Source organism: Pongo pygmaeus, chromosome 20, assembly GCF_028885625.2.
Source record: "Pongo pygmaeus isolate AG05252 chromosome 20, NHGRI_mPonPyg2-v2.0_pri, whole genome shotgun sequence".
Taxonomy (NCBI): Eukaryota; Metazoa; Chordata; class Mammalia; order Primates; family Hominidae; genus Pongo; species Pongo pygmaeus.
In genome coordinates, this window is record NC_072393.2 from 57,893,358 (window position 1) to 57,906,178 (window position 12,821).

A 12,821-nucleotide genomic window follows, 5' to 3' on the forward strand; every position below is an offset into this window, starting at 1 on the left:
GGCCCTGCCCTTGGGGAGATGCCAATCTGGTAGAGAAGACAGCTGTGTAAACAGAGGGCCACAAAACAGTGCAAGGATGCACCAACCCAGCCCAAGAGTCAGGGAGGGCTTCCTGGAGGAGGTGATGCTGGCTGATGAGGCATTAGCCATGGTCAGGGTGGGGGTAGAAGGTGGGGCAAGAAAGGGGCATCTGAGGCAAGAAATGATGTGGCCAGTCAAAAAAGTAAGGGCGGATTGATGCTGTGAAGCACAAAGGGTGAAACAAGGGGCTGGGGGGTGTAGGGTCCCTAGTGAGGTCCACCCATTTGGGTTTAAAAAAAATTTTTGGCCGGGTACAGTGGCTCATGCCTGTAATCCCAGCACTTTGGGAGGCCAAGGCGGGCAGATCACTTGAGGTCAGGAGTTTGAGACCAGCCTGTCCAAAATGGTGAAACCCCATCTATACTAAAAATGCAAAAGTTAGCCGGGTGTGGTGGCGTGCACCTGTAATCCCAGCTACTCAGGAGACTGAGGTGGGAGAGTCACTTGAACGGGAGGCGGAGGTTGCAGTGAACAAAGATTGTGCCACTGCACTCCAGCCTCTCGTCTCAAAAAAAAAAAAAAAATTTTTTTTAACTAAGTAACAATTATACATATTTATGGTATACAACATGACGTTTGCTATATACATATATATATTCATTGTAAAATGGCTAAATCAAGCTATTTAACACATGCAACGTGTCGGGTTTTCAATGCAGGAATCAGAGGCTAGGACTTTGCTCTGGTGGCAATGGGGAGCCGTGGAAGGGCTGTGAGCAAGGGAGGGGCAGGATCAGCTCTTTGTCTGAGTAAGGGACAAACTGGAGGGAGAGACAAGGGGCTCTGGGCCAGGATGAGTTGCTGGGGGATGGGGTTGCATCAGAGATCCCTGGGGCTTTTCCAGGCTAGAGAAGAAGTGTGAGTGAGGTTGGGCAGAGGTGCAGGATCCCGAGGAGCCATGACCAAGAAGACTGGGAGATGGACACAGACATGGCGGGCTAACTTGCCAAGCCCCTAACCTCAGCTAGTTCTGGTTACAGTTGCTCCTCGCTTTGTTCCATCTCAGGCAGGTACCTACTGGGGAACCAGTGAGGGCAAGGGGCCCCTGGGCAGTAACCTGAAGAGATCCTTGTTTTATTAAATGCTTGAATCCAGGTAGATGGTTTCTTTGCCAGGTGTTCTGGGTTGGGAAGGGAAATGCACACTTCGGGGATCAAGATACCGAGAGACAGAGGAGAAAAGGAGGGAGGGAGAGGAATGAAAGACAGAAGCTGGCTTCCGCGACCATCTATTCAACAGCAAAACCTGCCCTACCCCTGGATTCCTGACTCCCTTTACTCTCCTCTGCTTTTTCTTTTTCCCCATAGCATTGGTCCCCTTCCTATATAACGTATAACTTGCATAAGGTACATTTAGTATCTTTTTTGTATAATGTGTGTCTTCCTGGTTCGAATGCAAGCTCTAGACAGGCAGCTGTCTTTATCTGGTTTGTTCATGGCTCATTCCTCAGAGCCTGAACCTGTGTCTAGTACCTGGTAGGTGCTCAACAAATATGTGTTGAACAAATGTATGAGGTCAGGATAGAAAGTCACATTGGTAGATGGAGAGGGGAAAGAAAAAGGAGAGCGGCCGGGTGCGGTGGCTCACGCTTGTAATCCCAGCACTTTGGGAGGCCAAGGCAGGTGGAGCACTTGAGGTCAGGAGTTCAAGACTAGCCTAGCTGACATGGTGAAACCCCGTCTCTACTAAAAATACAAAAATTAGGTGGGCGTGGTGGTGCATACCTGTAGTCCCAGCTACTCAGGAGGCTGAGGCAGGAGAATAGCTTGAACCCGGGAGGTGGAGTTTGCAGTAAGCCAAGATCACGCCACTGCACTCCAGCCTAGGTGACAAAAAGACTGTCTGGGGGAAAAAAAAAAAAGGAGAGGAAGGAAGGAGGGGAAGGAAAGATGAGGGAAGAAGGAGGAAGGAGAGGAGGTAGGGAAAGAGAGAAGGAGGGTGAGGAAGGTCAGAAGAGGAGGAGGAGAATGGAGGAAGGAGAGAGAGAGGGAAGGATAGGGAAGAGGGGGAGGAGAGAAGTTGGGGAGAGAGGCCTAGCAGCTGGGACCCCCATCCCACTCCTACATAATAGTTCTAGGGACACCACTCAGAGTGGCCAGTCCTGGGAGGATGGGTTGAGGAGCTCTGGGGAGGTGAGACCTTAGACAAAAAAGACTCCAGGATCAGCAAAGTCCCCAAGTCTGTAAAGAGACTGCCTCTGGACTTCCAGGAACTCAGAACCTTGGATGGGCTGGAGTTAGACGGGAGCTTTTCTCCCCCACACGCATATTCTGGGAAACCCCAGGCTTCCATGATTCTGCCGAAATCCAGGGAGGGAGGGAGGGAGCCTAGCCAGCAATGATGACTGTACATCCACCTTCTGCCTCCAGCCAGTGCCTCTGGGAGAAACTGTAGGACTTCCAGAGCTGGGAGGAGGGAGAGAAAGGCCTGGAGGGGGAGAGCCCTGCCTGTATCCAGTTGAAGGCGCTTTCTACCCCAGCACCCACCATCTCTCCTGCCACTTTCCCTGGAGAGAAACAGAGACAGTAAGAGCCAGAGGGAGAGGGAGGGAAGGACTTCCTTTTGCAAAAGCTGTTTATCCTCTCCAGGGAAGCAAGAGAGGAGGAGACCCATTTTCCAGAGAGGGAAACTGAGGCACAAGAAGAGCAGTTTCCTGGGACAAGTGATACAGCACACAGGCAGCATGGCTGGGTAACAGAAATCAGGTGGTAGGCATTAAGTCACTAGACTATACCCTACCAGTCACAGAGGAAGGAGGAGCTGGGGGCTTAGACTAAGATCTGAGAACCTGGATTCCTGGGTCTGAGGGAGGAGCGGCTGGGGTCTGAACTCCCTGGTCTGAGGAAGAAGGGGCTGGACCTGGACTCCTGGGACTAAGGGAGGAGGGGCTGGACCTGGACTCCTGGATCTGAGGGAGGAGGGCCTGGGACCTGGACTTCTGGGTCTGAAGGAGGAGGGGCTGGGGGCCTAGACTCTGGAGTCTGAGGGAGAAGGGGCTGGACCTGGACTCCTGGGTCTGAGGGAGGAGGGGGTGGGGGGCTGGCATCCAGTGGGCTCAAGATGAGGCCTGGACCCCTAGATTCTCACCTCTACTGCCTTCCGAGCTATCGGAGAATCTGCCCCAATATTCACATAGGTTCTTTTCTATTTTCCTTAAGCGTTGGCCAGCTTGAGAAATAAAGGGACAGAGTACAAAAGAGAGAAATTTTAAAGCTGGGCGTCTAGGGGAGACATCACATGTCAGTAGGTTCTGTGATGCCCCACAAGCCACAAAAACCAGCAAATTTTTATTAGGGATTTTCAAAAGGGGAGGGAGTGTGTGAATAGGTGTTGGTCACAGACATCAAGTACTTTACAAGGTAATGTAATATCACAACATAAGTGGAGGCAGGGCGAGATCACAGGACCACAGGACCGAGGTGAAATTAAAATTGCTAATGAAGTTTCAGGCACCATTGTCATTGATAACATCTTTTCAGGAGACAGGGTTTTGAGATCAACCGGTCTGACCAAAATTTATTAGGAGGGAATTTCCTCTTCCTAATAAGCCTGGGAGCCCTATGGGAGACTGGAGTCTATTTCACCCCTGCAGTCTCGACCATAAGAGACAGGAGCGCCTGGGGGAGCTGTTTATAAGCCTATACCTCCGGGTGCATATTCTCTTTCCCAGGGATGTTCCATGCTGAGAAAAAGAATTCAGCGATATTTCTCCCATTTGCTTTTGAAAGAAGAGAAATATGGCTCTGTTCCGCCCGGCTCACCAGTGGTCAGAGTTTAAGGTTATCTCTCTTATTCCCTGAACAATTGCTGTTATCCTGTTCTTTTTTCAAGGTGCCCAGGTTTCATATTGCTCAAACACACATGCTGTACAATTTGTGCAGTTAATGCAATTATTACAGGGTCCTGAGGCGATATACATCCTCCTCAGCTGACAGGATTAAGAGATTAAAGTAAAGACAGGCATAGGAAATCACAAAGGTATTGATTGGGGAAGTGATGAGTGTCTATGAAATCTTTACAATTTATGTTTAGAGATTGCAGTAAAGACAGGCATAAGAAATTACAAAAGTATTAATTTGGGGAACTAATAAATGACCATGAAATCCTCACAGTCTGTGTTCTTCTGCCGTGGCTTCAGTCGGTCCCTCCATTTGGGGTCCCTGACTTCCTGCAACAGCGAGCCCTGACAGAAAACTTCCCAAGCCCAGGTTCCTCTTGCACATGTGGTTTAGCTCTGCAGGTTACCCCCTCCTCTCTGCAAGTTCCCATTGTCCACCCTGCCTCCTGCATCGGCCTCCACCACAGTCAGGGCAGAAGAGTCTCTGTAGGACAAACACAGCAATCAGATTCAGAAAATAGATCCAAAGGTGGGGATCCAGGGCCCAGGGCTGGTGGCCTGGACCTCTGAGGCCTCCAGGGAGGAGTGGGTTTGAAAGAAAACCCTGGGCCGGGCGTGGTGGCTCACGCCTGTAATCCCAGCACTTTTCAAAGCCGAAGCAGACGGATCATGTGAGGTCAGGAGTTGGAGGCCAGCCTGGCTAACATGATGAAATCCCGCCTCTACCAAAACTACAAAAATTAGCTGGGCGTGGTGGTGGGCGCCTGTAATCCCAGCTACTAGGGAGGCTGAGGCAGGAGAATCGCTTTAACCCAGGAGGTGGTGGTTGGAGTGAGCCAAGATCGCGCCATTGCACTCCAGCCTGGGGAACAGAGTGAAACTGTGTCTCAAAAAACATGAATAAATGAAAAGAAGACCCTGTTTCTCCACTCCACACTTCTGACACCAAAGAGGCCAGGCTGCATTGCCACCAACAAACAATTCTCCAACTCTCTGGATACCAACTGCATGAGTTCTGACACTAACTCCCTGGAGTTAGCGCAGCCCCCACAGGTTGAGGGCCCAGTCCCACGGGAGTGCCCCTGACTTCACATGCCAGTCACAGGCACTGGGACCACAGGGTACCCACACTTCTATCTGACTTGGCTACAAATCAGGGGTCCCACAACCCCTTTGTGACATTCCATAATTTGCTATCACAGCTCACAGAACTTAGGGGGGCACTTTACTTCCATGTACCAGTTTATTATAAAGAGTATTATAAAGGTTACAGGTGAGTGGCCAGATGAGGGGGAACATAAGGTGAGGTCCAGAAGGGTTCCGAGTGTGAGAGCTTCTGTCTGCAATGGTGCCATGTGGACATCTTCATCAACCTGGAACTTCTCCGAACCCCATTGTTTAGGGTTTTTGTGGATGTTCCTTTACCTGAGCATTGTTAACAGAAAAACCAAACTCTATAAAGTATTTTATTTTATTTATTTTTATTTATTTATTGATTTTTGGAGTCAAGATCTCACTCTGGAGTGCAGTGTCACAATCATGGCTCACTGCAGCCTCGACCTTCTGGGCTCAGGTGATCCTCCCACCTCAGTTTCTTGAGTAGTTGGGGCTATAGGCATGTGCCACCACACCTAGCTACTTTTTTAATTTTTTGTAGAGACGGGGTCTCCCTAGATTATCCAAGCTGGTCTCAAACTTCTGGGCTCAAGTGATCCTCCTGCCTCAGCTTCCCAAAGTACTAGGATTTTTGGCATGAGCCACCACACCTGGACTCTGTAAAATATTTTAAAGAAGTTTATTCTGGGACAATTTCAGTGACTGTGGTGTGCCCAAGGTTGGCCAGATTAGGTTTGGTTTGATGTTGCAGCCATAAAAAAGAAGAGTTCATATCCTTTGCAGGGACATGGATGAAGCTGGAAGCTATCATTTTCAGCAAAGTAACACAGGAACAGAAAACCAAATACCGCATGTTCTCACTCATGCAATCATGAGTTGAACAATGAGAACACATGGACACAGGGAGGGGAACATCGCACACCAGAGCCTGTTGAGGGAGGGGGGGTGGGAGTTAAGGGAGGGAGAACATTAGGACAAATACCTAATGCATGCAGGGCTTAAAACCTAGATGATGATGCAGCAAACCACCATGGCACACGTATACCTATGTAATAAACCTGCACATTCTGCCCATGTATCCCTGAACTTAAAGTAAAAATTGATTTGATGCATTTTAGGGAGAAAGGAGTTACAGGCAAAGTCGTAAACCAATACATGGAAGACATACATTGGTTCGTCCTGAAAAGGCAGAATATCTTGAAGAGGGGCGGGCTTACAGGTTACAGATGGATTCAGGGATTCTTTCATTTGCAGTTGGTTAAAGGAGTAAGGTCTGCTTAAAACCTGGAGTCTGCAAAACCTGGAGTCTGCAAAAAAGAATGTTTTAAGATAAGGATGCGGGGTGTAGCAAGATTGATGGCCCTTAGAAGTGACTTAACACTTGCCTTAGGTCTTGTATGTAATTTGGTATCTTATCATCACAAAGAGTCTGTTTTGTCAATCTTAGGACATCTATTTTAAGTATAATGCTGGTCTTCTTGTGTTCCTAAACTCCAAAAGGGAAGGGGCATAAGAAGGCGTGTCCCACCTCCCTTGAAGTCATGGCCAGGAACTCAGTTTTTAGGTTTCTCTGGGATCCCTTTGGCTAAGAAAGGGTCTTGTTGAGTCAGTGGTGGTGGTGATGGTGAGCGGGGTGGAGGAAGGACCTTAGGATTTTATTTTTATTTTATAGCATGATTGATTAAATCATCGGCCACTGGTGATTAGTCAATCTCCAGCCCCTCTCCCCTCTTGGAATTTAGGGCATGAGGCTAAAAATTCCACTGGGATCACAGGGTTCGTCTCTCTGGCAACCATCCCGGATCCGCCCAGATCCTCCTCATTAGCATAAACTCAGGTATGGCTGATAGGGGCTAATTATGAATAACAAAATATGCTCTTCTCACCTCCTCACTCAGGAAGTTACAAGAATTTTAGGAGCTCTGTGCTAGAAATTATGGGCAGAAAACAAATATATATTTATTTATTTTTAGACAAGTTTTCACTCTGTGGCCCAGGCTGGAATGCAGTGGTGCAATCACTGTTCACTGCAGCCTCAACCTCCCAGGCTCAAGCGATCCTCCCACCTTAGCCTCCTGAGTAGCTGGAAATAAAGGCTGTGCCACTGTGCTCAGCTAATTTTATTATTTTTTGTAGAGACAGGAGCTCACTATATTGCCCAGGCTGGTCCCAAACTCCTAGCCTCAAGCGATTCTCCCACCTCAACCTCCCAAAGTACTGGAATTACAGTTGTAAACCACCTCACCCAGCCCAAATATATATTTCTTTCTTTTTATTTTTTATTTTTTGAGACAGAGTCTTGCTGTGTCATCTCGGCTGGAGTACAGTGGCGCAATCTCGGCTCACTGCAACCTCCACCTCCCAGGTTCAAGCAATTCTCCTGCCTCAGCCTCCCGAGTAGCCGGGATTACAGGCGTGTGTCACCACACCTAGCTAATTTTTGTATTTTTAGTAGAGACAGGGTTTCACCATGTTGGCCAGGCTGGTCTCGAACTCCTGGCCTCAAGTGATCTGCCCGTCTTAGCCTCCCAAAGTGCTAGGATTAAAGGCATGAACCACTGCGCCTGGCCCCACATATATATTTCTTATTGTCTTAGTCCCTTCTGGCTGCTCTATCAAAATACCCTAAGCTGGGTGGCTTATAAACAACAGAAATTTTATTTCTCACAGTTCTGAGGCTGGCAAGTCCAGGACCTGGGTACTGACAGATTTGGTGTCTGGTGAGAGTAGATTTTCTGATTCATAAATGGGGTCTTCTTGCTGTGTCCTCACGTGGTGGTGTGGGCAGGGTCCTCTCTCTCAGGCTCCTTTTGCAAAAGCACCAATTGCACGCATAAGGGCTCCACCCTCATAACCTCATCACCTCCTAAACATGCCCACTTCTAATATCATCTCCTTGGGGATTAGGATTTCAACAATGAAGTTTAGGGGGACCCGAACACTTATTCCCTCACTGTTAGTTGCCTGTTCTTGGCATGGAGCCATTTCATTCCTCTGAGCCTCTCTTTTTTTATCTGTAAAATGGGACTGTCTCAATTTGTCCTTCATAGGATAGCCCTTAAGATTAAGAGAGAGAGTCTGTCTGGCACATTGGAATATGAGGTGAGTTTAGCCATTCCTGAAAGAGCAGAGGCTGAAGGTCTCCAAGACTAACTCAGGTGGCAACAGGGCAATGCTTCCCTGGATACCCCACCCCTTCACCATCCCTGGATACCCCAGCTCTCCTCTGAGGAGTAAGCCAGGTTGGAGCTGGGAGGAGCCCACACTCTGTCATCAGACACCCCTGGGTTCCAAGGCAGGCAGCCTCGCACGAGCCAACTCCTGGCTCTGAGCCTCCCCCTCCACCTTAGCCACCTGCAGACAAGGAGAACCCTTCCCCATGTTGATGCAGGTGAGTGGAATTCTGTTTGGTTCCTAGTCTCTCAAGCATGGAGTTAATAGACCCTCTTACCCGGGACATAGCAGCAAGCTCCAAACAGTTTGGTGAACAGCCAAACTGTGCAGCACAGAGAGTGTGTCATCAAAGGGGCATGCCTGTGGGCTCCAGATAGAGGACACAGAGCTGCAGAAGTCCAGCGGCCCCTCTCTGTGACCTGGGCTACAGGCACCCGCAGTCCGGAGGCTCAAAACCACAATGCTGTCATTCCCAGTGAATGCAGTAAGATGAAAAGAAATAACGCTGCCGTGGTTTCCCATGAAGGGATTACTTAAGAGGATGTCCTAACCCCCAGAAGCTCTGACTGCAACCTTATTGGGAAAGAGGGGTTTTGCAAATGTCATAAAATTAAGAATTTCAAGATGAGCATATCCTAGCTTTAAGGTCGGCCCCAAATGCCATGGCAGATGTCCTTATAAGAGTGAGGCAGAGGGAGGTAGATACTAAACAAAGAGAAGAAGGTGATGTAAAGACAGTGGCAGAGATTGCAGTGATGCACCCACAAGCTAAGTGTATTAGTTTTCTAAGGATTCTGTAATAACAAAGTACATCTGTCCCTCAGTATCCTTGGTTCCACATGTAGTGGGGTTGACGGGTGGCCCCCAAAAGATACATCTAAGTCCTAACCTGCAGAACCTATGGATGTGACCTTATTTGGATAAAGGGTTTTAAGAGCTTTTGCAGTTGTCATGAAGTTAAGGATTTTGAGATGAGATCTGGCTTTTCAACCCTGATACCATCCTGGTCAACACCCTTCTGGTCCTTGTGATAATTTCCATTTTCCAAATGCTGAGAGATAACACAGAGATGAAGGAAGCTGCCCCAAAGCACATGAGACACGGCCTCCGCTATCAGTTCTTGTCATCGTATGTTCAAGTGTTCTGCAAAACTGGTCCGTGGACCCTAAAGCATCCATATCATCTGTGTGCATTTGCTAAACATGACAACTACTGGTCTTCACTGTCATTTATTCAGATTTTGTGAGCTCAGGGCTATGGAAATGATTGAAACAAATGCCCCAGGTAATTCTTACATACAGTTTGAGAATCATCTGACTATGAAAAAAAAAAATGCCTCCCAAAGTGAAATAAGAAGACTGAGTGCCTGTAATCCCAGCACTTTGGGAGGCCGAGGTGGGAGCCTCAGGGGGTTCGAGAGCAGCCTGGCAACACAGTGAGACCTTGTCACTACAAAAAATTTAAAAATTAGCTGGATGTGATGGCATACGCTTATAGTTCCAGTTACTTGAGGGGCTGAGGTGGGAGGATCACTTGAGCCCAGGAGATCGAGGCTGCAGTGAGCTATGATTGTACCACCGCACTCCAGCCTGGGCAACAGAGGGACACCCTGTATCAAAAAGAAAAAGAAAGTGATGCAGAGACATAGGCGGAGATTGGAGTGATGTATCACAAACTAAGTGTACTAGTTTTCTAAGACTTCTGTAATAAAAAAGTACAGCTGTCCCTCAGTATTCTCTGAAGATTGCTTCCAAGACCCTGTGGATACTAAAATGCACCGATGAGTTCAAGACACTTACATAAAATGGTGTAGTATTTGCACATAACCTACGCACATCCTCCCATATACTTTATTTTTATTTATTTATTTATTATTATTTGTTTGAGTTGGAGTCTTGCTCTGTCACCCAGGCTGCAGTGCAGTGGTGCAATCTCAGCTCTGCCCCCTGGGTTCAAGCGATTCTCCTGCCTCAGTCTCCTGAGAGGCTGGGATTACAGGCACCCTCCACCATGCCCGGCTATTTTTTGTATTTTTAGTAGAGATGGGGTTTTGCCTTGTTGGCCAGGCTTGTCTCGAACTCCTGACCTCAAGTGATCTACCTGCCTCGGCCTCCCAAACTGCTCCCATATACTTTAAACCATCTCTAGCTTACTTATGATACCTAATACAATGTAAATGATAGACAGTTGTTCTACTGTATTTTTAAAATTTGTATTATTTTTTATTACTTTTTTCAAATATTTTCTATTCATGATTGGTTGAATCCTTACATGTAGAAGCCACAAATATGAAGGGCCGGCTGTGACACAAACTCACGGGATTAAACAACAGAAATTTACTGTCTCAAAGTTTTGCCAGCTAGAAGTCCAGAATCAGGATGTTCCAGCAGGCTTGGTTTCTTCTGAGGGTTGTGAGGCAGAATCTATTCTATGCCTCTTGCCTAGATTCTGGTGATTTTTTTTCTTTCTTTGAGACAGGCTCTTTCTCTGCTGCCCAAGATGGAGTAGAGTCAGCTCACTGTCCACTGGCCTCTGAGCCAGTGAGCTGACCCAGCCACAATCAGCTCTTTGCAACTTCTGCCTCTCAGGCTTTAGCCAACCTCCCATCTCAGCCTCCCAAATAGCTGGGACTACAGGCGCAGGCCACTATGCTGAGCTAATTAAAAAAATTTTTTTGTAGAGATGAGGTCTCATTACATTTCCAGGCTAGCCTTGAACTTCTGAACTCAAGCAATCCTCCCTCATCAGCATCCTAAGTAGCTGGGACTATATAGGTGGGAGACACCTCACCTGGTTAGCTTGTTTTTTATTTTTATTTATTTATTTATTTTTGAGAGGAAGTTTCCCTCTGTCGCCCAGGCTGGAGTACAGTGGCGCAATCTCGGCTCACTGCAACCTCCTCCTCCTGGATTCAAGCAGTTCTCCTGCCTCAGCCTCCTGAGTAGCTGAGATTATAGGCACGCGCCACCACACCCGGCTAATTTTTGTATTTTTACTAGAGACGGGATTTCGCCATGTTGATCAGGCTGTTCTCGAACTCCTGACCTCTGTTGATCCGCCTGTCTCAGTGTCCCAAAGTGCTGGGATTACAGGCATGAGCCACAGCGCCCTGCCTATTTTTATTTTTTAGACAGGGTCTTGGTCTGTCACCTGGGCTGGAGTACAGTGATGTGATCGTAGCTCACCACAACTTGGAACTCCTGGGTTCAAGTGATCCTCCTGCCTCAGCCTCCCAAGTAGCTAGGACCATAGGTGTGCACCACCACACCCTGCTCACTTTTTAATATTCTGTAAGGACAGGGTCTTGCTATGTTGCCCAGGTTGGCCTCAAACTCCTGGGCTCAAGCAATCCTCCTACTTCAGCCTCCCAAAGTGCTGAGATTACAGGCATGAGCCACTGCACTTGGCTGCTTCTGGTGCCCGACACTGACAATCTTTGGTGATTTGCTGACAGTCTGTGGTGTTCCTTGGCTTGTGGAAGCATCACTGCAACCTCTGCCTTCCTCATCCCATGTGCGTGTGCGTGTCTGCATCCAAATTTCCCTTTTTCGTAAGGACACCAGTCATATTGGACTACGGGTCCACCCTCGTCCAGTATGACCTCACCTTAACTTAAACAATTACATCTGCCATGATCCAGTATCCAAATAAGGACACGTTCTGAGGGGCTGGGGGTTAGGACTTCAACGTAGGAATGGAGGGTGTGGAGAGGACAAAATTACATCCCTAACACCAAGGAATGCTAAGGATGGCGGCCGCCACCGGGAGCTAGGAGAGAGGTGTGGAAGAGATTTTCCTCCAGAGCCTCCAAAAGGAGCCAACCCTGCCGACACTTTAATTTCAGATTTCTGGCCTCCAGTACTGTGAGATAATCCATTTCTGTGGTTTGAAGCCACTTGGTTTGTGGTAATGAGTTACAGCACCCTAGCAAACTAACATGCCAGCCCAGTGCAGGGCACATGTGGAGTGTATGATGAACAAGCTCCTCTCTGTGCCCTGGGGAGGCTCACAGGGACCATGCATGGTCTTCTAAGGTGCACGTGATCAGAGCAGATCACTAGGGGAGCGTTTCCTCTCCCCTAACCCCAGGTGCAGGGACTTCAGAGTAATGCCTACTAAATGACCCCTACCTCTGTTGCTTGACAAAGGGAGGTGCAAGGGGGAAAAAAGACTATGAGAATGGGAGAAGGCCGATCATACAGGAAGTGTCACGTCACTCTGGTTGCAGAGGACAGAGAAAACAACCCTGTCTCCAGCAGATGGAAATGGTCATAATGTTGATGGTGGCCATGATATGTATGTTTTTATTTTATTTTATTTTGAGACAGGGTCTTGCTCTTACTGCCCAGGCTAGAGTTCATTGGCACGATCATGACTCACTGCAGCCTCGACCTTCCAGGCCCAGCCTCGATTCCCCTGCCTCAGCCTCCTGAGTAGCTGGGACTACAGGTGTGTGCCACCAATCCTGGCTGATATTTTTTATTTTTTTATTTTTTTATTTTTGTAGAGACTCAGCTTTGCCATGTTGCCCAGGCTGGTCTGGAACTCCTGGGCTCAAGTGATCCGCCTGCTTTGGCCTCAAATGTTGGGGTTACAGGTGTGAGCCACTGTG